Raw genomic sequence first — 25,521 nt, 5'->3', positions numbered from 1 at the left:
TTTTTTTTTATCTATGTTCATGAGGGATATTGGCATGTAGTTATCTGTTTTAGTTGCATCTTCCCCTTGTTTTTGTATCAGTATAATACTTGCCTCTAGTAATAATATTGAAAGGATTGCTTCCTCTTCAATTTCTTTGAAGAGCTTGAGTAGTATAGGGACTGTATCTTTTGTAAATTTCTTGTAGAATTCAGCTGTGAATCCATTAGTACCTAGAGTTTTCTTCATCACTAGTTTTTTTTTTACTACATTTCTTATTTCATTCGCTCTTATTATGCTATTGAGAGTGGTTATATCTTCTTGATTCTATTTTCGTAATTTTTAGTTTTCTAGGAATCTGTCCATTTTTTCTGTGTTTTCTATTCTGTGAGAGTAAAGATTCTAAAAGTAGCTATTGATAGTCTCCTGAATTTCCACTGGGTCTATGGTAATTACTCACTCTTTCATGCTTCTATTTGAATTTGTTCTTTCCGTTTTGATGCAGTGAGCTAGGGTATTATTGATTTTATTTAACCTTTCAAATAACCAGGTTGTTGTTTCGTTAATTTTTGAACTGCTTTCTTTGTCTGTTTTGAATTAATTTCTGATCTAATCTTTGTGATTTCTTCCCATCTTTGGGCTATGTGTTTGGCTTGATCTTCCTTTTCTAGTTGTTGGAGTTGCAGCAGTAGGGTGTTTATTTGTTCCTGTTCTGTTTTCCTAATGTGAATTCATAGCTATGAATTTTCCTCTGGGAAGTGCTTTCATGGTATCCCATAAATTCCCATAATTTGTGATTGAATTTTCATTGAATTGTAGATATTGTTGAATTTCTTGTTTAATTTCATCTGTGACCCATTGGTTGGTGTGTAGGGTATTATTTAATTTCCATGAATTTAGGGGGGTTTTCTGGTTTCTTTTGTCCTTTATTTCCAATTTCATTGCAATGTGGTCAAATAATATGTATGCGATAATTTCTGTTTTCTTGCAAATATTTAAGCATGACCTATGGACCAATATGTGGTCTGTTTTAGAAAATGACCCATGTGCAGCTGAAAAAAATTGTGTATTTAGCTGTGTTTCGGTAGAACATGCTGTATGTGTGCACTTACCCCATTTGTTTTAAGCTCTCATTCAGTTCTCTTGCTTGTTTGCTAATTTTTTGTCTGGTTGACCTATCTTTTTGGGATAAAGGGGTGTTAAGGTCTCCTATTAAGATTGTGATATTGGATATTAGATTTTTCACCTCCTTTAAGATTTGTTGTAAATAGTTGGGTTCTCCCATGTTTCGTGCTTGCATATTTATGACTGTTACCACTTCCTCTTGTATTTTTCCCCAACCAGTATATAGTGGCCTTCTTTGTGTAGCTTGATCTTTCTTCCTTTGAATTTGCAACTGTCTGAGAATAGGATTGGTACTGCCGCCTTGTTTTCTGAGGTGCTGGGGCATGTAGTATTTTTTCCATCCTTTGACTTTCAGGCTATGATTGCCTTTATGAGTTAAATGTGTTTCTTTTATACAGCATACTGTTGGATATTGTTTCCTAATCTACTGTGTCAGTCTTTCTCTGAATTGGTGAATTGAGTCCATTTACATTGATGGTTATAGTTGAGATGTATTGACTTATTATTGACCTTTTATTTGTCTGTCGTTTTTTTGCTCCTTTTTCTCCTGTGTTTGTTTGCCCTATTTAGTAGGTTGCTTCTGTTCTCATTTGTGAGTTCTGATCATTTTGGTCCCTCTCTAGAACATCTTTCAAGAGCCTGTGTAGGGTTGCCTTTGTCATCACGAAATTCTTTAGTTGTTCATTGTCATAGAAGTATTTCACTTCTCCATCAATCTTGAAAGAGAGTTTTTCAGGGTATAGTAATCTGGGCTGGAATTTGTTTTCCTAGAGAGTTGAAGTACTCTGTTCCATGGTTTTTTTGCCTTCATGGTTTGTGAAGAAAAGTCAACCGTAATTCTGATGGGTTTTTCTTTGAATGTGATTTGCTTCTTTTCTCTGTCGGCTTTCAGTATATTATTCATGTGCTGAATTTCTGGGATCTTGACTATTATATGTCTCGATGTGTTTTTAATTGGTTTGAGGTTACTTGACGTTCTGTATCCTTCAGTTACCTGGACATCAGATTGTTTCTTCATATTTGGGAGGTTTTCTGCCATTACTTTTGCCCTTATTGTTTTAATGTCATTTGTATTGACTCCTTCTTTCTCACTGATGCCTATTATTCTCACATTGTTCATCTTTGCATCATCTTGCAGGTGATGGATTATGCTTTCCTGCACCCTCGTTGTTTTTAAGAGATTCTTTCTTACCTTTTCACTAGCTGCACCATCATCTTCAAGATCTCAACTCTGTCTTCACTTTCACTTAATTGGTTTTGCAAGCTTGTGATTGAGATTTTAATTTCCTCTATATCTCTTTGACTCTGCTTCATGTGATCTATTTCTTTCCTGTATTGCTCATTCAAGGAATCCGTGATTTTTCTAATCTCTTCTTATTTTTTTTATCAATGTGTTCTTTAGAAGGAGTTATTAATTCTTTTACTGCAGTGTTTTTTTAAGCTTGGGTTTAATCCACATGTTTCTGTATTTAATTCTTGATTTCAGATGCTATGAGTTCAGAGAAATTCTTTTTTCTTTTCTGAAATTAATTGCACTCTGAATTCCTCTATATGTTTCTGCTGTTGCTTGTTTACTTTCGACACTATTAATTCATACATTGCAGCTGAGCTAGTGTCTTCTGCACTTGTTCTGTGGGTTTTACGTTTCCTCTATATGTTTCTGCATTTGATTATTTACTGCAGATTCAATTAATTCAGGGATTTCTTTTTCATTTCCAATCTGAGTTCCGCTATACCTTCCTTCAGTTGGTTCTTTATTTCAGAAGCCATTGATTCATTCATTTCAGCTGTGTGATTCACAATTTTTTCTGTGCTAGTGTCCTCTGCACTTCTAATGTGTGTGCTTGAAGTCTGAGATTGCATTTTGCTCCTTTCCGCTGTCGTTTTGTATAACACTGTCCCCTGACCTTTTGTTGTAGAGCTTTGGTTCAGTTATAACCTTTTTACCTTCTGCAATTCAAGTGCAGATCTGCAAAATTTGAATTTATCCAGTTGCTCCTGGCTTGATCTGCCTTCTTTGCTCAGTTCCTTCCTGCTGCCGCCCTTGGGAATGAACCTGTTGTGGCCCTCTGGCAAGATGTTGTGCTGCTGGACTAGCTGGGTGGTTTTGTCCCCTACTCTCTGTGCAGGGATTGCAGCTGCAGGTTTTCACCCTTGTCCTTTATTTCAGGCCTTAGCTGAGTCTGGAGGGAACAAGGTGGAGTAGCATGGAGTGGAAGCTGTCCCACACACTCACTGCACCTGTTTTGGGCTTGATCTGTGGATCCTGAGAACTAGGCAGAAATTCTCACTCACTTTTCATGCATGGCGCGGGTTGTAGGATGGGGAATTCCAATAGCGTGCAAGGTGGTCTCACTCACGCTGTGCCTGGGTTTGGACCAAAAGGTCCTGCAGCGCAGGGTAGCTGGAAGCTGTCCCATATGCTCACTTGGCTAGGGCTGGATCTGGGGGTCTGGAGAATGCCGTGCTTCAATTTTCATTGCATTGTAGATATTGTTTGATTTCATGTTTTATTTTGTCTTTAACCCCTTGGTTGCTGAGGACAGTTTTACATAATTTCCATGCATGCATGAGGTTTTTTCTTTTCTGTTAAATTTTGTAATTTTGTTAATTCTGAAATTAATTTTCATTAATTTCCAGGTTCATTTTACTGTGTTCAGGCAACATGCATTGTATATTTTCTGTTTTCTCCCATATATTTAAGCATGACCTATGGACTAGTATGTGGTCTCTTTTATGAAACATCCCATGTGCAGATGAAAGAATGTGTATTCAGCTGTTGTTGGGTGGAACACTCTGTAGATGTCCGTAAGTCCATTTTTTCAAGTTTGCTTTACTTCTGCTCTTTATCTACACGACGTTCCTTTTTGAGATAATGTTGTGTTAAGGTCCCATGTTAAGATTGTCATATTGGTTATTAGATTTTTCATGTGGTTTAGAATTTGTCTTATATATTTGGCTGCTCCTAAATTTGATGCATAGGTATTTATGTCTGTTATCTCCTCCCCTTGAATTTTTCCCTCACCAGTATATAGTGACCTTCTTTTTCTTTTTTGATCATTTTGGTTTGCAGTTCAGAATGTCTGTGAAATGAATAGAATTTCTTCCCCCGCTTTTTTTCTGAGCTTCTGAAGCATGTAGTATTGTCTTCAATCCTTTGACTTTCATTCTATGAATTTCTTTATGGGTTAAATATGTTTCTTGTATACCTCATATCATTGGATTTTGTTTCTTAATCCACTCTGCCAATCTATTTTTTTAATTGGTGAATTAAGCGCATTTACACTGGTGGTTATAATTGATATATAGTAACATAGGTTTTTCATGCTATTTTCCTATTGTTGGTTCCCTACTTTTATCTTGTGTTTAATAATTTGACATGCTTGGTGGATTCTTTTTGTTATTGTTCATGGAGATGATGGTGCTTGGATCCCTTTCAAGTATATCTTTTAGTATTTTATGTATGGTTGTTTTGGTCACTATGAATTTCTTTAATTGATCTTTGTCATTGAAGTATTTCACTTCTGCATTATACTTGAAAGAGAGTTTTCAATGTACATCCACCTGGTTGGAATTTGTTTTCTTGGAGGAATTAAATTACTTCACTCCATGCTCTTCTTGACTTAATGGTTTGTGTGAAATCTGCTGTTTTTCAGATGGGTTTTCCTTTAGATATGATCTGTTTCTTTTCTCTAGTGGCTTTCAGTGTATTGTTTTTGTCCTGAATTTCTGGGAACTTGACTATTATATTTCTGGATATAGTTTTAATTAGATTGATATTATTTGGAGTTCTATATGCCTCAGTTAACTGAATGTCAAATTATTTCGCTGTATTTGGATAGCTTTCAGCTATCATTTCTACCCATATTTTTATGCTGTTTGTATTGACTCCTTCTTTCTCACTGATGCTTATTCATCTTATTTTGTTCATCTTTGCATTGTGTTGCAGCATTTGAATTATTAATTCCTGGATCGTAGTTGTTTTGAAGAGAGATTTTCTTACCTTTTCATTTGCTGCAATGGTTTCTTCAAGGTCTGAAAGTCTGTTTTCACTTGGGTTCATTCTGTTTTGCCATGTTTGATTGATTTTTTAAATTCTTGTATATCTCTGAATCTGCTTCATGCATTCTATTTCTGTCCTATATTGCTCATTCAAAGTTTTCATTGTTTTTCTAGTCTCTATTTTTTTTATCAGTGATCTTTTTAGAAATGCTTAGTAGGTCTTTAATCTTGTTATCATTTCTTTTCATACCTGTGAGCTTATCTCTGATCTGATTTTTTTCTATACTCTTCTGCAGTTGTTTCTTTACCTCAGTTGCTATTATTTCAGAGATTTCAGTTATGTGGCTTCAAATTTTTTCTATGCTGATGTCTCCAGAGTTTGTTTTGGGTGTGCTCTGGGCCTTCAAGTGCATTTTCTTCCTTTTTTTAGGGGGGGGTCATTTTCCAGTTCAGAAATAACTCTTTATTTTGATTTCTGTGATTCCCTTTTGTGACAGTTTGATAGTAGGCAGCTGTATCACTGGTGTCAGAACCTTTGTTTAAAATATCTGTTGTTTTGATATCTATCCTGTCTCATTAAATTTTGTATTATGTTTGTCCCAAAATTTTGCCTTTTATTTTGATTGAGAGTGATATAATTGTTTATTTTTGGCACTTTCCTATGTCCTTCAGTGTAGGGCTTTCGGGAGACTATTACCCAAGCACTTCCTGATATTAATACCCAAGGGAAAAAAACATGTGTATAAGACAGACATGGTTTCCTATTTACAGTAGTATTATTAGCAACGCTAGTAACAGTGAAATTTAGAAATTGATAAACTTTTATAATTAATGAGTTTATACTTTATTTTTAAAATTTTATTCATTTTAATGAGAAAAAATAACAATTAAACAGTTTCAAAACAGATTATTAGGACAGTTACAATAATTAATATATTGTTTATTGTTGTCTTCATAGTAGCTATTCAGAGGACAGGATGCAGACACCATATCTTGTCTAAACGATATTAGTACAAACCTTTCTTCTCATTGCACTAAGATAAATTTTCTGTACATCTATCTTAACTATTTTATATATACATATATTTTTTCACTACAAAATGATCCTTTATTTACATTCCCCTTTTTTGTTTTGTTTTGTCAGAGATGGGTGTTCCTTTGCTATTAGAGAAGCTGTATCATAGGAGCAAACATTGTAGCTGTCTACGAAAGCAGATATTAAATTGGGAATTTTCATTTAAACTAGTTCCCCTGAGTTTTGTGTATTTGTCTTCCCTTTATACCCCTAGAGTCTTCCATGCAGACTATCACAACTCAGTTAGCTGCTGCCACCTTTTTATTATGAGAATGCTCCTTTAGTTGTGGGCCTCCATCTGGGCTAGGCTGGGTCCATCAGTATGGAATGGCCCAGATGTGTCTAGTGGCTTCCCATCCCAGGGGTTTTTCCTGATATGCCCACTGAATTAGAATTGATTGGTTGTGTCCAGTGACTTTTGTTCCCAGAGTTTCCTCTTTGCAGCCCCGCCACGGTAGAATCAACACCTCCTGGGATCAAACCCCAATCCCTGCAGTTGCCCAAGCAGGAATTTAGTCCACTGAGCTATCTTGCTGGCTAGATTGTGCTTCTTTCAGTGAGCATAGTTCTACCCACCTCAGAGAATCATTCAACAAACAAAAGAGGTTACTTGGAAAGCTAACACAAAGTTACTCTTTCCCATATGCTAAATCTGAAATTGCCTTACTGGCAATCTCTTGCTTTTTTGGTCATAAACTAGTATTTGCCTATATTATGTGACACAGTAAAATGAATTACGAGCTTCTCTCTTTAGAACTCAAGCATCACTGACAAATGATATATCATGCTTTAATTGAGTTACATGAAACTTCTCATCATTGGCACAATGTCATTTTCAACTGGATCATTTTTTTGTCCTGGGTGGCTGTCCTGAGCACTGTTAGTTGTTTAATGGCATCCTTTGCCTCTGTCAACTACATCCTAGAAACACTCCTCCAAGTTGTGGCACTGTCTCCAGATATTGATAAAAGTCTGCCAAGAATCATTCTGGGTTGAGAATCATTGGATTACATTCTCAGGAGCTGTGCAGAGTTGCTTTTAATCTTAGAAAGCTTGTAGGTCAATGAGCAGGAGCATCACTTAATTGTTTGAAATACACAGCCCCTTTCCTATATTTTTTCTATGCATTTTTCACGCATGGAAAATTTTTAAATTTTGTCTTTTCTCTCTCTCTCTCTCTCTCTTCCTCTCTCTCTCTCTCTCTCTCTCTCTCTGTCTCTCTCTCTGTCTCTCTGTCTCTGTCTCTGTCTCTGTCTCTCTCTCTCTCTCTCTCTCTGCTATTGTTTTTATTTTGAACATTTGCTGGGAAGAGGCAGAGGGAAGGAACTTTATGTATTGTAAAATAGACCATGTATACCTTACTGTGAGTCTTCAAAGAAGCCAGGTTTTCAGTTCAGCTTGCCTTGATAATCCAGTGTTTGAGATGGTCTCATCGTTCCCACTATGAAAGACTATCATAGTGGGTAATGGTTGATAGTTTCCTATGCATGACATTTGTTGGAAATGGGAGAAATATAATGAATGTTATTAGATAAGATAGGATGTGCCAATTCGTTTTCATAGGGTAGCATTGGCAGTATTTATGAGTGTGATTCTAATAAGACAGATTTAGGACTGAAAATTTCCACACAAGATGCTGTCCAATAATTTTACCTTTACATGACCTGTTGGTTCCAATTTCAGTTTGTTCCAGTCATCCTTGTGAAAGAGAAAGCCATAGCAATTGAAATCATCAAATTACTATAATTACAAATTCATACTAATCCAGTAATTATGCCTTGAATTCACTTTTCAACGTTGAATATTTATATCTCCATTAGGATCAGATAGAATTGCAAACAATACTGAGTAATGAATTGTAATCTTGGCAACCTGAACTGATAGAAAGACAGTGCTTTCCCATCCAAGCAAAATAATTTGCCACTTTCAGGCTCTTCTGAAGTGATGATAGGTATCTGCCAACAGAAAGACAGCTCTCAGCTGGTGTCCTAATAGGTAGACACTTTGTAAAAATCAGCTCATTTATACTGCCAGTGGACCTTATTTAAGAGAGGCTGTTTGAATCTTCAAGTGTTGAAATTGTAAACCTTTAAGTAGTTCAGCCTTGTAATAATTGATTTTATTTTTATAAACTTGCTCTTAAACCCAACAATGCATGAGAAATCTCCACAAATAACCAATTCCATACATATGGTAAAGCAGGAATTGCTATGCAGACTAAAAGATACAGCCAGTGTTGCCCCACTGTTCCTCTCTAGGAAGCTTCCAGTTACTCTTCCTCTGATCCTTCCTCTTCCAACCCATACCCCTAGATTCACCCCTCATCCTCATCCCACAGATCAACCCAATGTAGCTTAGATGTCCCATTTTGCCTAGAACTCTTGTGAAATTTAAATTCATGACTGCATCTTGCTAACATTGATCAGCCCTTACAGCTTTCCTATGTTATCTTGTACACTGCTATCTCAGTTTCATTAAGTGGTTCTTCAACTTTATTTTAGCAGCCATAGTTTTCCTTCAAATAAAAACAACTAAGTTAGCACCAATACATGAAACTGACATGCATGTTGTAGTTCTCAGAGAGGTAAAGCCAGAGACCAGGTCCGTCTTTGTCCTTGTGGTGCCTTTCTCAGCTCATGCACTGCATAAAGTGAAATACTCCATCTTGTACTACAATAGTTGACCCTTATTTGTGGTTTCACTTTCCACAATTTCAGTTACCTGCCACCAAACATGATCAGAGCCTATTAAAAGGGAAATTGAGAAAGAAGCATTCCATGAATTTTAAATTTCATGCAATTCTGAGTAGCATGATAAAATCTAGCACAGGGATGTTACTCATCACTTTGTGTAGCATGTCCATGCTGTGTATGCTGCTGACTTGATAGTCATTTACTGGTTGTCTCTGTTATCAGATTAACTGTTCTAATATCTCAGTGTTTGTGTTCAAGTAACATTTACTATACTTACTAATGGCTTCAGAGTGCACCAGTCATGATGATGACAATTCAAATATGCCAAAAAAAGGTACACAGTGCTTTACTTTGCTTTTTTCCTTCCTTTCCTTCCTCTCTCCCTACCTCCTTCCCTTCCTCCTTCCCTCCCTCCTTCCCTCCCTCCCTTCCCTCCCTTCCCTTTCTTTTCCTTCCTTCCTTCCTTCCTTCCTTCCTTCCTTCCTTCCTTCCTTCCTTCCATTTTAAAAAAGAACTAAAAAATTGAAAAGATACAGAATTTCACTAAACAAGATGATAGGAATTCAAAAATGGATATTACATTGTATATTGTTGTCTACAAATTAGATTTTCAGATTGTCAAATATAAGCATGCAAAATTGTCAAACATCTAAAAGGAAGAAAAAGTATAAGCATTAACTGTTTTAAAAGACCAGTAGAAATCAGCAGTATAAGTGAAAATATGATGGTTCTCAACTCCAAAAAGAAAGACAAGGGCCAGCCTGATCGTTCAGCAGATGAAAATGTCTGTTTAGGCAGACCACAGTGTCCCTGAGTTTGATCTTCTGCATGCAGTGCCAGCCCTGTCCGCTGGGCATACTGACACAACAGTTGAGACTAGGTTAGGTGACACATGCCTATAATCCCAGCAATGTGAGACTGAACAAAGGAGAATCACTACGAGTCCGATCTATGTAGTGATAGACCCTGTAGGCCCTGTCCTAAATACTGAAAAAAAAAAAAAGACAACAAATTGTATGCTGAGATTGCTGTCCAAGATCTATAGTATGCTAAGACATTTTGAATGGGAGAATGACCATATACATGCTATTTTATTATGGTATATTTTATAATTATTCTGTTTTATTATTACTTTTAGTCTTCTACTGTACTTAACTTACAAATGAAAATTTATAAGTATGCACATGTAGGAAAAATTAGTATGTATGTAGGGTTTTATACTATCCAGTTTCAACCATCTGTTTTGAAAGGTATCTTTGACAGATAAGAGGATACTACTACATTTGCAAATTATCAATTTAGTACCACATTCTTACTTTAAAGCAAGTCATGTAGGACCAGAGATTCAGGTATAAGTCCCAAGTGTCACTATTCATTTTTGACACAGCCAAGATTTGAATTGGGCTAGTGTTTTTTGCTTTAACATCCCTCCCAATCATCCTGGCCAGATGTCAATCCAGAATTTTTGAGACCGTTCAGCAGGTAGGCATTTCCCCTAGGATCCGTGACCCAAATCAGCCTAAACTACTTGCTTTCTCTTTTCTGATGAACCATAACACACTGAACAAATAGTACCTCCAAACAGATGCGTAGCTTCTCAGTGGAAACTTCTCTTTCCTTTCTACCATTGCTGTAATTGCAGGGCCCTCTTCCTACCAAGTTCCCTACATCAATGATTCTGAGAGTCATCATGGCACAGAAAATGTAGCACTAATAAATTACCAATTTTGTTCCTGTTCTGATATTTCTCATCAGGATTGCAGGGCTCAAGCTCTTCTAAAAAAATGAGTTAGTATACATTGATATCCATTATTACTACAATACTTTTCTTCCTTGAGGATGTGGAGTGGAGTTGGTAGAAAATCTCTTTTTACCATTATCTTCTGCATAGCATCTGTTTTTGCTCTAATGCCTGCTCCTGTGAAAGTGACCGTGGGCCTTTCATATAAGTCACTGACATTTATCCAATAGCGGATACTCGAGAGGGAGATAAACTTTAAAAATCGACTCCACGTGGTACTCAAAATAACTGCAATCAACTGATCATCATAAACAGATAAACTGATCAAGCTTGTTGCACAGACTTTGTTTTGTTTGTTTTACCTCAGAAGGACCCTTAATTGCATAAACAAAAATGAATTACTGGCAGGTCCAAAGGATTGAGCCCACAGTCTCAATTCTTTATAGTGACTCAGTCTAAGCTCAAATTTAAGAGGCTACTATGTTGTAAACAGTGATTTCCACAACTCCAGCCCCTTTCTAGCAAACAGGCTAGCATAGTATAGCTATTACTTTTTCCCAGGCACTTCCAAAGAGTGTTCAGAGTGCCAGCATTTCTTTTCTGAAAGTGTTTTGTTTTGTTTGGTGGAACTGGAGATTGAACTCAGGCCCTTGCGCTTGCCAGAAAAGTGATTATTCTACTGAGCCATCTTCCCAGCCCCATCTTTTCTGAAAACTTTTATAAGAACATGTTTGCAGTAGATAATTACATTCATTATAGAGAATTGGTACATATACATAACACATTTCAATTCTTTTTCTCTCCTCCTCCACCTCCACTTATTTTTTTTTCATTTTACCACCATCAAGTTGATTTATTCATTTTAGAAGTACTTATCAAGTTAGCTATCATAAACACAGATTAACAGCCAGGTGAATAGGCCAAAATCATAAAATATATAACACATTTATACTAAATCAAGGTATATTTTTGATATATTGGCCATGTTGGATTATAATAACATCTTTCCTTCTCTCTTCCTTATTGTCTTTCATTTTATACTATATTTATATATTAGCTTTTTCATTTAAGAGAAACTGTCCTATTTAAGCTTGCACTGGATAATTTTCTTCCCTTAACATTATGGTCTCAGGGTCATCAAGATAGCTCAGTGGACTTAGCACCTGCTTGAGCAAGCACAGGGACCAGAGTTCAATCCCTGGCCCCACAGGCCGCACTGGCCCCACTCCCGGGTACATTGAGCTGGCCACTGAGACCAGGCATGATGGTGCACATCTATAATCCTAGCGCTGGGGAGGCTGAAAATAGGAGGATCACTACAATTCAAAGCTGCATAGTGAGACCCCGTACCAGATACATAAAAAAGTAAACCTTCTGGTCTCAAGGTACACCCATTTTCTTACAAATGATTAAAGTTTATTTTTATGGCACAGTAATACTCCCTTGTATATACATTCACATTTTCATTATACATCTGTTGATGGACATATAGATTTTTTCTAAGATTTAGCTAATACGAATTATACTGCTATAGACATGAGTATGCATGGATCACTGCACTATATCTTTAACTCTTTTAGAAAGATAAACTAGAAGAGGAAGTACTGAGACAAATGAAATTTCTACCTGTAGTTTTTTTTAGGAAACTTTTCTAAAAATTAATTTTATTGAGAAAGAAATAGAAATGAGACAGTTTAAAAACCAATTAGTAGGACAGTTTCAATAATTAATACATTGCATATTGTCTTCTTCATAGTGGTTGTTCATAGTACAAGATGAAGATATGATATCCTGTGCAAACACTATTATTATAAATCTTTCTTCTCATTGAATTAAGAGAAAGTGCAAATACAAAATGGTCCTTCCTTCTTTTTCTGTTTAGTTTTGTCAGAGATGGGCATTCCCTGGCCATTTAAAATAATTTCCATGGGCTTGGGAGATAGCTCAATAGAATAAACACTTCCCTGGCAAGTGCAAGGGCCTGAGTTCAATCTCCAGGTCTGCTAAATAAATAAATAAATAAATAAATAAATAAATAATTTCCATGTGTTTGTATGAGTTTACACTCTCACCAAAAATAAAGAAGTGTTCCTTTTTCCTTGTAGTTTTTCTGGCATTTTTTTTGATTGATTTCTTGAGATGGCCATTTTTTCTGAAGTGAGATGGAATCTTGTTGCTGTTCTAATTTGTATTTTCTAAATAGACAGATATATAGAATATTTTTGTATTTATTTACTAGCCATTTGTACATCTTCATCTGGAAAATGTCTTTGTATTTTAGGTGTCCATTTTTGACTGGGTCTTTCACTGTGTGGGGAGGTGTTATTCTTTGAATTCTATATTCAGTCTAGATATTAGCCCTTTGAGGAGTAGCTAGGAAATTTTTTTTTATTCTATAGATTTTGTCTTCACTCTGTTGGTGCAGACACTTTTATATTTGACTTTATCCTTTTTGTGGATTCTTGGTATTATTCCTAGTTCAACCAAAATTCTGTTCATAAAGCCTTTCCCTGTGTCCATGTCTTGAAATGTTTTAGTGCATGTTGAGAAATGTGGTTATAGATTCAGTCTTCTGCATGGAGTTAGCCAGTTTTATCATCAGCATTTATTAAAGAAATTATCATTCTTGTGAAAAAGGAATTTGAGCTTTTGTCAAAGATAGAATAGCTAAGTGTGCCTGATGTTGTTTCTGCATTCTTTATTCTATTCCTTTAATTCAAATAGAAATTTTTTTGACAGTGCCATGCTGTTCTTTTCACTGTAGTTTTTTATAACTTGAATTTCTTGATTGTGTTATATCCTGCCTCACCTTCTTCCGCAGAATTGCTTTTGCTATTCTAGGTCTTTTCCAGTTCCATATGCATTTAAATTTTTTTCGGTACTTCTGTGGGAAATGCTATTGGTAGTTTGGCTAGTATGTTAAATCTGTGCAATGCATATAGAAGTACACCCATTTTGACTATATTTGTACTGGCTATACATGAGCAGGAGACACATGTGGTGGGTTGCCAACTGGTGGGTCAACTTGTTGCACCCAGCTGAACTGAACAGGCAAGGTACTGGGTATTGACAGAAGTAAAGAAACTGTTGGGGGGGTCTGTAAAAGAAGCTGTTTGTGATGTTGCAATCTGCTGGTTTTCATGGACTGTAATGCGGGTGTCCTTGTTATTCTGACGTTCCTATTAAACTTGGCTGTTGTCAGAGGAGGATCTTAGAACTTTGTTTTCGCTGAGGATGGCTATGTTTCACTTTGTGGGAGCTCTGGTCCTCATCTTGAGCATCACTTCCTGGCTCAGAAGGGGCAGATGGTGCAGTATTCAGTTGCCTGGAGAAGCTTGTTAATTTGCTTTTCTGATGGGAACACGGCTTTGTTCATTGCCAGAGGAGTTTGGGACCTCAATTTTGCTGAGAATGGTCATGGTACTTTTCTGGGGAGTCTAGTTCTTACTTTAAGCATTGCTTCCTGGCTCCAGTGTAGAACCCTCATCCTTCTAACAGAGATCCTTCAGCCTGCTGGCACAGTCTTTCTAACTTCTACCACTGATCTTGGGCCTTCTCAGTGTAGATTTCTGAGTCAGGCCTGCATGAGACATTGTCATTTGTTCTAGCCCTCCAACTGGACTGTTGGTAGAAATTGTTATGAGCTCTAGGTTTTTGGCTGGACTCCTTCAATATGTTAGACACTAGGTGCTTAGCTGGATTCTCTGGTCTTTAGTGTGTGAACAGATTTCCTTCACACTTTGTATGTGATTCTTCAGGTGATTCCTTGTGAAATAATTTTATAAAATGTACCCACTATTGTATTATTACCCTTGCAAAAACCCAAACTATGACAACACATTTCCATTTTGATTTCTTCTTGTATATATTTCTCTCTCCCAAACCCCAACTACACAAGAGTAAAATAGAACGTGTATTGATTGGATAAGAAATGTGCCAAGGCCCAGTGAGTGTGTGGAAGAGCTTCTGTGCTCCCTTGTGCCCCCTGGACCTCTGCAGATCCAGCCCAGGTGCTCCCTGTGAAGGAGAACTACCTCCATGCTCTTGGGACATCTCCACCCCTCCAAATCCAGCCCAGTCCAACACGTGAGGCTTTCTGCTGAGCTCTCAGCACCCCTGCACACCTTCTGAGCCAACCCAAGCCCAAGCCTGGTGACTGTGTGGGAGAGATTCTGTGCTCTCCTGCACCCCCTGGACCTCTCTGAATACAGCCCAGGCCAGCCTCGTGAATGAGACCTTCCACCGCACACTCTGTACCCCACCACCCCTCCAGAAACAGCCCAAGCTCAGACCCTGAAAGTGTGTTGGAGAGCTTTCCTGCTCCCCTGTGCCTGCTCCTGCCCTGCACATTAAGCACAGGGCTGGCATAAGTCCTGGGGTGAAATTGCAGCTGAAGTCCATGAAGAAAGAGTAGGGGCCAGAAGCACCCAGATAATCCAGAAGCAAAACACCTTGCCAGGGGAGCACAACAGGTTCACTACCAAGGAATGCAGCAAAAGGGAGCTGAGCATAGCAGCCAGACCCAAGTTAGGCAAAACTGGATGAATTCACACTTTGTAGATCTGTACCTGAATATCAGTATGTGCCAAGGTTTTTTTTTTTTTATCAGAGATTGAACTCAGAACATTGCACTTGGCAGGGAAACACTTATTCCACTGAGCCATCTCCCCGGCCCTGGTGCTACAGTTTTAACTGCACCAAAGCTCTACAACAAAGGTCAGAGGACAGTGCTATGCAAAATGACAAAGAGGAGGAGTAACATGCAATCTCAGGCACCACGCCCACCCAGAACAAATGCAGAAGACAATGGCACAGAAGAAATTGGCAATCACACAGCTGAAATTTTGAATTAAAAACATCTGAAGTAAAGAAACAACAGCAGCAAGATATAGAGGAACTCAGATGGGAAATAACCTCTGAAATAAAAAAAGAAATCTCTGAGTTAATAGCATTTGAAGTAAAGAATCAAATGAAGAAAAATAAGGAGGAACTCAGATGGGAAATAATCTCTGTTGTAAAAGAAATAATAATTCTTCTAATGAAGACATTCAAAAAAATAGAGGAGAATAGGAAAATTACGGATTCCTTGAGTGAGCAATACATGAAAGAAATAGGTTGAAAGAAGCAGAGTCAAAGAGATATAGAGGAACTTAAATCTCTATCACAAGCTTGCAAAACTGTTTGCGTGAAAGTGAAGATAGGGTTCAGATCTTGAAGACGCCATCGCAGCTAGTGAAAAGGTAAGAAAAGATCTCTTAAAACAACTAGGATGCAGGAAAAAATAACTCATCACTTACAAGATGATGAAAAGATGAACAATGTGAGACTAATAGGCATCAATGAGAAAGAAGGAGTCAATACAAATGATATAAAAAGAATATGGGCAAAAGTGATAGAAGAAAACTTCCCAAATATGAGGAAACCTTCTGACATTCAGTTAACTGAAGTATAGAGAACTCTAAATAATTTTGACAAAACTAAGAAAACACCGAGACATATCATAATCAAGATCCAGAAATCCAGTACAAGAACAATATAATGAAAGACATTGGAGAAAATGAACAGATCACTTTTAAAGGAAAACCCATCATAATAATTGCAGACCTCTCTTCACAAACCACAGTGGGAAGAAAAGCATGGAACAGAGTACTTTAAGTCCTCTATGAAAACAAATGCAGCCTATACTACTATACCCTGCAAAACTCTCTTTCAAGTTTGATGGAGAAGACAAATGCTACCATGTCAGAGAACAACTAAAGAATTTCATGATGACAAAGTGAACCCAACACAGACTACTAAAAGATGTTCTAGAGAGTGACCAAAATGATCAGAACTCCAAAAAATGAGAACAAAAAGAACCCACTAAATAGGACAAACAATTAAACACAGAAGAAAATGGAGTAAACAACAGCAGGTAAATAACATATTGATCTTAAGTCAATACGTCTCAATTATAACCATTATTGTAAATGGACTCAATTCACCAATTAAAAGAAACAGACTGGCATAGTGCATTAGGCAAAAAAATCCAACAATCTGCTCTATAAAAGAAACACACTTAACTCATAAAAAAATTCATAGGCTGAGGGCCGGGGAGATGACTCAGTAAAATAAGCGCTTGCCTGGCAAGCTCAAGGGCCTGAGTTCAATCCCCGGTTCCACAAATAAATAAATAAATAAATAAATAAATAAATACATAAATAAATAAATAAAAAGAAAAAAAGAAAAAAATTCATAAGCTGAAAGTCAAAGAATGGAAAACAATACTACACAACCCAGCACCTCGGAAAAAGCAGGGGTAGCAATCCTGTACTCAGACAGTCTCAACTTCAAACCAAGAATGATCAAACGAAATAAAGAAGGTCACTATATATTGATTAGGAGAAAAATTCAAGAGGAAGAGGTAACACACATAAATATGTGTGCAACAAACACAAGAGAACCAAAATATAAGACAAATCTTAATGGACACGAAAAGTCTAATATCCAATACCACAATCTTAACTTGACTCCTAAATACCCCCTTATCCCCAAAAGATAGGTCAAGGAGACAAAAAAATTACAAAAGAAGTATCAGAACTGAACCAGAGCTTGTAACAAATGGGCTTAATGGACAAATAGAGTTTTACATCCAACCACAGCTGAATATACATTTTTTTCAGCTTCACACTGGTCACCTTATAAAATTGAACACATACTAGCCCATAGGTCATGCTTAAGTATATGCAAGAAAACAGAATTTATCCCATGCATATTATCTGACCACAGTGCTATGAAACTGGAAATAAATAAGACAAGAAAACAGAAAAAATACCCCATAAATACATGGAAATTGAAAAAACACCCTACTCTGCAACCAATGGGTCACAGATGAAATTAAACAAGAAATTCAACAATATCTACAATTCAATGAAAAGTCATGCACAACATACTGGAATTTATGGGATGCGATGAAAGCAGTTCTTAGAGGAAAATTTATACCTGTTAACTCACACATTAGGAAAATAGAACAGGAACAAATAAACACCCTGATATTAGTCCTCCAATATCTAGAAAAGCAAGAGCATACCAAACCCAAAGCCCAAAGAAAGGAAGAAACCATAAAGATTAGAGCAGAAATTAACTCAATTCACATAAAAAAACACTTCAAAGAATTAACAAATCAAAAAGCTGGTTCTTTGAAAGATTAAATAAAATTGATAAGCCACTAGCTAACCTCATCAAAAAGAGGAAAGAAAAAAATTCATATAAAAGCAGTAAGTAATTAAAACGGTGTAATTACCACAGACCCAGTGGAAATTAAGAAGACTATCAACAGCTACTTTGAGAATCTTTATTCACACACAATAGAAGAAAAACATGAATTGGACAGATTTCCAGAAAGGTAAAAATTAGCAACACTGAATGAACAAAATATAACCAGTCTCAATAGCCAAATAACAGCCAATGAAATATGAGATATAATTAAAAAAACCTACCAAGAAAGAATAATCCAGGTCCTGATGGATTTACAGCTGAATTCTACAAGAAATTTACAGAAGATGTAATCACTATGTTCCTCAAACTCTTCAATTAAATTGAAAAGGAAGCAGTCCTCCCAAAATTATTCCTGGAAACCAGTATTATGCTGATAACAAAACCAGAGAAACGCTCAACTAAAAAAGAGAACTGCAGGCCAATCACCCTCATGAACATAGATGCCAAAATCCTTAATAAAATCCTAGCAAATATAATACAGCAAATCATCAAGAAGATCATACAACATTATCAGGTAAGATTTATCCCTGGGATGCAAGGATGGTTTAATATTTGAAAATTTATAAGTGTAATGCACTATATCAACACATTGAAAACTAAAAACAACATGATTATCTCAATTGATGCAGAAAAGGCTTTCTAGGTAGTCCAAATGGCTGCAGCCATTAGACAAGAGAAAGACATAAAAAGAATAAGAATAGGTAAAGAAGAAGTTAAATTATCATTATTTGCAGATGACATGATACATTACTTGCAAGACCTAAAAAGCTCCATCAAGAAGGTACTAGAACTGATACAGAAATTCATTAGCATAGCAGGATACAAAGTCAATACCCAAAAGTCAATAGCATTCCTCTACACAGACAACAAACACACTGAGAGGGAAATTATAGAAACAATACCTTTTGCAATAGCACCGCGGAAATGAAATACCTTAGAATTCATCTAAATAAAGAAGGCAAAGATCTTTCCAAGGAAAACTACAGTAGTCTGAAAAGAAGTCGTTGTGGATTTCACAAAATGTAAAAATATTCCATGCTCCTGAATAGGAAGAATCAACATTGAGAAGATGGCCATACTCCCAAAATTGCTTTATCGATTTAATGCAATCCCTATCAAACTACTGCAACATACCTCAGAGACCTAGAGAAGTTTTTTCTAAAATTTAATTGAATGCAGAAAAGACCTAGAATTGCAAAGGCAATCCTGAGCAAGAAATACAAGGAAGGAGTCATTACAATTCCTGACTTGAAATTATACTACAAGGCTACTGTGATAAAATCAGCATAATACTGGGAAAGAAATAGACCTGAAGATCAATGGAATAGATTAGAAGTTGCAAAAGCCTCTGTGAACACACACAGCCACCTTGTCTTTGACAAAGGAGCCAAACATGCTCACTGGAAGAAAGATAGCCTCTTTAACAAATGTTACTGGAAAAACTGCCCCTCTGCATGCCGAAAAGTGAAACTTTACCCAAGTCTATCACCATGCACGAAGCTAAAGTCAGAATGGATTAAAGATATAAACGTTAAAACACAAACACTTAATCTCCTGGAAGAGAAAGTAGATGGAACTCTTGAAGACATAGGGGTAGGCAAAGAGTTCATGAACAAAGATCAAATGGCAGGGGTAACACTTGAAAAAGTTAACAACTGAGACCTCCTCTTATTGAGAAATTTTTGCACGTCAAAAGAAATTAGAAGAAAGACAACCCAAAATTTTGGAAAAAATCTTGACTAATAAGCACTCAGACAATGGTATGCTCTCTAGAATTTATAAAGAACTAAAATATATTTGGGTCCCTAAATTTAAAGACCCATTCCAGAAATGGGCATCGAAGATGATCATACACTTCTCAGTGGACAAAATTGAAGAAGTAAATAAATTTATGAAAAAATACTCTCCATCACTAGCCATCCATGTAATGCAAATTAAAACAACACTGAGATACTATCTCACCCCAGAAAGAATGGCTATCATAAAGAAATCAACCAACAACAAATGCTAGAGAGGCTGTTGGCAGAAAGAAACCCTTTACCACTGCTGGTGGGAATGTAGACTGCTGCAATCATTATGGAAATCATGTGGAGAATCCTTCAAAAACTAAGACTGGAAATCACATTCAAACCAGCTATCCCCCTGTTGGGAATTATCAAGGAGGATCAGAAAACCTCAAATCGTAGTGATGTATGTCTACTTATGTGTATAACAGCACAATTTGTGATAGCCAAATATTGGAAGTAACCAAGATGCCTGTCACCTGAGGAAATTACAAAAAATATGTGATATTTTTATGCTATGGAATATTGCTCAGCTATAAAGAATGATAAAGTCAAAACCTTCATATATAAGTTGATGTCCCTTAAAGATATACTCATATGTGAAATAAACCAGACCTACATATATAAATATTGTATAGTCTCCATTGTATAAGAACTCAGAAATAAAAATAGAAAGGTGTAACGCAATTAAAAGGATAGAGAGAAATTGAAGACTGCACAAGGATGAGAGCACAATTAAAAGGGGCTGGGAATCATGACTGGGCCAAGTCACAAATTTATATGTACAAGATTGCTAAGGTAATGATCCTGAGAATCTTCAGCAGATTTTTGAAACTGGCAGTTGATTAGTGGGATTCTTACACTGAATATTTATGCTGATATCTGTGAGCTAGGCCACTGCACTAAAGAGCAATGTGTAATACTAGGGTAATGCTTTGAATGCATGTCATTCTGGTCTTCTAATTATGTACTGCTTGTCATGCATACCAATTACTGCCATACTGTCTCTCAAGTAAATGTTTGTTTAAAAAAATGGTAATAAATGAAAACAAGAGACAAAAAAAATAAGTGTCACAGGAGTGTCCTTCTGCAATACTATATATGATTAGATTTCTAAACTTCTGTGTAAAAATATGAAATTGTTTATTCCTATTTTTAAAAATATTTTTTAAGTTTTTAATTTTTTTCTTCGTATTCTGTAGAGACTTAAAGGTTAACATATCAATTCTTGATGCAAAATACTTGTTCCATGTTATGCCTAACATGTTTCATATTCAGACACATAGTGAGGTTAAGCTCAACTGCCTATGTTGTTGGATAAGAACAATAAGCTTTTCTTCTGGAGGGTTAACAACCCAAGTTTGTAGACCAAAAATTAGAGAAAAAGAAGGGCTGCAAGGACAGCCAACATTTTGGCCCTAGCCTTTCAAGGTCAGTGAAGACTCAGGAAATAGGAGAACCTGTACTGTAACACTCTATAACTGGGTTATGTTCCAAATTTTCTGATCCAGGAGATTATGAGGCCACACAGGACAGTGACTAATGATATAGAGTTTGTATAAGGAGAGTCACATGGAGAGAAAAGTTTCTCTCAAGCTTTCACAGAAAGCAAACTGTTCAAGCAATTGTCATGACTCATCCACATGGCTAACATTCACAAAGTATATACAAAGTTCAATACAGTGTCTAAGGATAAATCCTGAGGGGATCTGACTGACCTTATCAGACACAAAAGCTACATTTCTTGTTATGTAGGTCTTGCTTTATCTTAGTCTTAATCATCCAGCTGAAAAGTATAAAAGCGAAGTATAAAATATAAAGCCATATTAATATGTTGAGCTGTAAAAGGCTCAAGTCAACAACTTCTGACATTACCAGTCTTATGGAAAACCCATTACTACTATGGACTACTGGACTATATTTGAATATTTTGCTGAATTCATGTACCTATAGTATTTAAATGACAATGGAATACCCTTCTCTGACAAAACTAAACAAAAAAATGGAATACAAGTGAATAACCATTTGTGTATCTGCATATTCAAAATAATTAGGATAGATATACTGCTACATTCTCTTAATTCAGTGAATAGAACAATTTGTTCTAATCGTGTTTGTGGAAAGGATATCATGGGTGCGTCTTGTACAATGAATAACTCCTAAGACAACAATACACAATGTATTAATTATTGAAACTGTCTTGATAATCAGTTTTAAAATTGTCTCATTGAGGGGCCGGAGAGATAGCTCAGTGGAATAAGCGCTTTCCTGGCAAGTGCAAGGGCCTCAGTTCAATCCCTGGTTCCGAAAAAAAAAATGCATAAAATAAAACAAAATAAAATAGTCTCATTGTTATTTGTTTCTCAATGAAACTTTAAAAAAAATAAATATATACATATGAAAATTTACATAAAAAAGAAATGTGCCTTTTTCCAATATTCTTCAAAGCACATTTGCACAGCTTGCACTAATATAACCAAAATAAGTACACACAAAACTGTTATGGTTTGTGTCTAGGCATCTCCCCAAAGCCTCATGCAATTATGGGGCAATATTCTAGAGTTTCTGATTTGCTCATGATCCACTGGGATTATGGGTATATATGCTGATGGAATTATGATTGTGAGTGCTACACCAAACCTGGGTTAGATAGTCTGAATGTAACATAACGGAGACAGACTTGCTCTCTGTTGCCACTGTTGCTGCTACTCCTCTCTTGTTCTCTGCTCTTTGCTGTTGCCATGAATAGTTGTTCTCTGCCATGTGCCACTATGCCTTGAAGTCAGCTAAGTATGGAATAAAACCTCCAGTAACTGTGAGCTAAACAAACCTTTCTTTCCTTCATTTTTTGGTTTTGGGTCTTTGCCCCAGCAATGAGAGAAGGGTAACTGTTACAAAAACATTACCTAGTTTTAATACATATGCTTTTCCCCAAAATTTTGCAGCAGCTTCTTTTAATTTTCTTGCAAAGTTTAACTTTAACAGAGGAGACAATTTAAAGGTTGGTTAGGAAAATAGAACCTGAGGGAAACTGACACACAGAGTCAATAACAAGCAAGCAATTTGGAGGAATATTTTTAGATTGTCAAATAAAACTTTAAAATTTAGAGTGATAGTTCTTTAAATTACAAATGTAAAACAAGGGCCAAGGAGATAGTTTGTTGATCTAAGGTGCAAGGACCCAGGTTCAAAACCCAGTACCACATGCCATGTCAGCCCCACCCCGGGCACACAGAGCGAGTCATCAAAACTGGGCATGGTGTTGCACACCTGTAATCCCAGCAGTGGGGAGGCTGAATCAGGAGGATCACCATGAGTCTGAGCTGCATCATGAGACCCTGTACCAAATACACAAAAAGTACACCAAAATGAAAAACACATCAGTGTAAAATGTTGGAAATATATGTGTAGGTTTTCTTTTAGTATTTCAAATATGAATCAATGCATGTAAAAATAATAATGCAAGATCACAACAATCTTGTGCAATAAGTAGCCACATTGTTATTATTATTATTATTATTATTATTATTATTTTATTTTGGTAGAACCGGGGACTGAACTGAGATCCTTGCGCTTGCCAGGGAAGCATTTATTCTACTGAGCCAACTCCCTGGCCCAAGTGGCCACATTATGTTTTTGGTTTAATTGCTATTAATATTTGTTGAATTTTTTTTAAGGGAAGAGTCTACAGGTGTTCAGGCTCTCACTACTATATCAAACTTGTAGGTAATCCGTCTGTTTACAGCCTCTCAAGAGCTGGGATTACAGGCACTCACCACCACACCAGTCTCAATTGCCATCTCAGCGCGCCTAGGCAGCAGGACCAGTAGGACAGGCCTGTGGATTGATCCCTTGGCCCCTGTGCCTGCTTTTAGGCAATTTAATCCAGTGAGCTATTTGACTGGCTCCCAGTATTGTTGATTTGTTTGGTTCTTCAGTGAATTTCATCCAAGAAATTCTCCAGTTGTTCTGTTAGCATTTGGTTTTTAAACTTTGATACTTGTTTAATAACCTTTAAAAAAATAATAGGCTTGCATGCAAACTGCCTTGCGCATACTTCAGTAAAGTGAAGATTCTTTCATATTTTATTCTGTTCTTTCAGATCTCTTTCATTATTTGTGCTTTTAGTTTACTATTGACTTCTTTTTGGGTCCTGCAATGTGTCAATTTCTTTCCTTTGTTGATGAAGATGCTGGTATATTCTCTTTAGCACATTGTTCTTTATCTTTTGTCTCCTCATGATTTTCTAAAAACTCTTCACCAGTGAGATCATTATTTCCCATTTAAAGCCTTTCAAGTAAACTGCCTGGAGAAGGTGCTGAAACTCAGTATCCATAGCATTTGGTATAAGGTCTGATTAAAATTGTTCTGAAATGATTTTCAGTCACATACCTATTGTAGACTCATTTTTAATTTTGTGCAGCAGAGAAGTTTTAACAAAATGTTTCTGTGTGTCAGTTATAGGTGCAGCTTGTCCTTTTCTTCCAATATTGTTGTTCACAACAGGGTTCTGCTGTGTGTCTCATAGTAGTGGAGACATGTACTGACATCTTTTGGTGATCCCTGCATATTTGCTTCTTAAGGTCACTTATGTTTGTTTTGAGGTACAGCCACAAATTCTTCTGATTCATCATCTTTACCTTTTTATCCAGTTTAAAGGATTTACCAAATGTGTGCACCTTTTGAGACTTATCAGGATCAAGTTCTCTTAGTGGAGAAGGTACTTAATGTATTCCTAGTAATTCCCCATTTGTACCATAGGAACTTTGTGCACTTGATCTTCATCCTGTCTTTTAAGAAATTTGCGGGTGCTTTTCAAAATATTCAATCTCATTCTTGTTAAGTGATTCAAAGAATTCTGTCTTGGTATGCCATAGGCATTTCTAAATGTCTGAAGCTTTAACTCCTTATGTAATAAAGAATCCTGGAATCCAATTTCATTGTCCACATTAAAGTCAAGTCTTCTAGAGGTCTTTGATTTCATTTGCTAAGATAATTTGTAAATGTTTCATTTGTCTTGATGCTATTGTGAAAAGTCACCGTAATGAATACTAAATGGTTATGATATATCATTAGTTTGATGAATTGTTGCATTATATTTTTCTGTATCTCATTGAGGATTTTTGCATCTATGTTCATTAAGATTGGTTTATGGTTCTCTTTTTTGGTTGGGTCCTTTTCTGGTTTTGGAACTGGACCATGCTTGATTCCACAAATGAGTTTTAGAATGCTGCTTCCCTTTCAATTTTATCAGAGTTTTGGGAAAATTGGCATTGAATCACTAAAGTTATTATTGAATTTGGCCATGAATCCATAGGGACCTGGGCTTTTCTTAGTATTTTTTTTAACATTTTCAATTTCTATTGAGTGACATTGGGTTACTCAAGATCAGTATATCATTTTGGTTCAACTTTGGTATTTCATATTTATATAGGAACTTTTGCATTTCCTCTAAATTTTCCATATTATGAGAACATGTTTTGCAAGTAGCTACTGGTAGTCTTCTGGATTTCAGCAGAAAGCATTGTGTTTTCACTTCTAATGGCATGAATTTGGATTTTTATTTTCTTATTTTAGTAATTCTAGCTAATGTTTTATTTATTTTTTGAAGAACCAACTCTTTAATTCATTTTTGTCTCACTTTCATTAATTTATCTTCAGATCTTTATCTTTCCTTATTCATACTAACTTTGGATTTAGATCCTTGTTTTTCTAGGGCTTTAAGGTGCATCATTAGCTTACTACTTAGAACTTGCTTTGTTTTTGCTTTTTTTGGGGGGCGGGGGCACCGGGGATTGAACTCAGGCCCTTGTGCTTGCCAGGGAAGCACTTATTCCACTGAGCCATCTCCCCAGCCCCCTGCTT

At 36.3% G+C, this 25,521-nt stretch overlaps 1 pseudogene; it reads right to left on the bottom strand.

Moving 5' to 3' along the window:
• Positions 1–8,898: 8,898 nt before the first annotated feature.
• On the bottom strand, positions 8,899–24,640 carry LOC101573877 (annotated as a pseudogene).
• Positions 24,641–25,521: the final 881 nt, after the last annotated feature.

Source organism: Octodon degus, unplaced genomic scaffold, assembly GCF_000260255.1.
Source record: "Octodon degus isolate 3935 unplaced genomic scaffold, OctDeg1.0 scaffold00069, whole genome shotgun sequence".
In the NCBI taxonomy this organism is placed as follows: domain Eukaryota; kingdom Metazoa; phylum Chordata; class Mammalia; order Rodentia; family Octodontidae; genus Octodon; species Octodon degus.
Note: the sequence above shows the minus strand (reverse complement) of the source record. Positions and strands in the feature narration are given on the sequence as shown.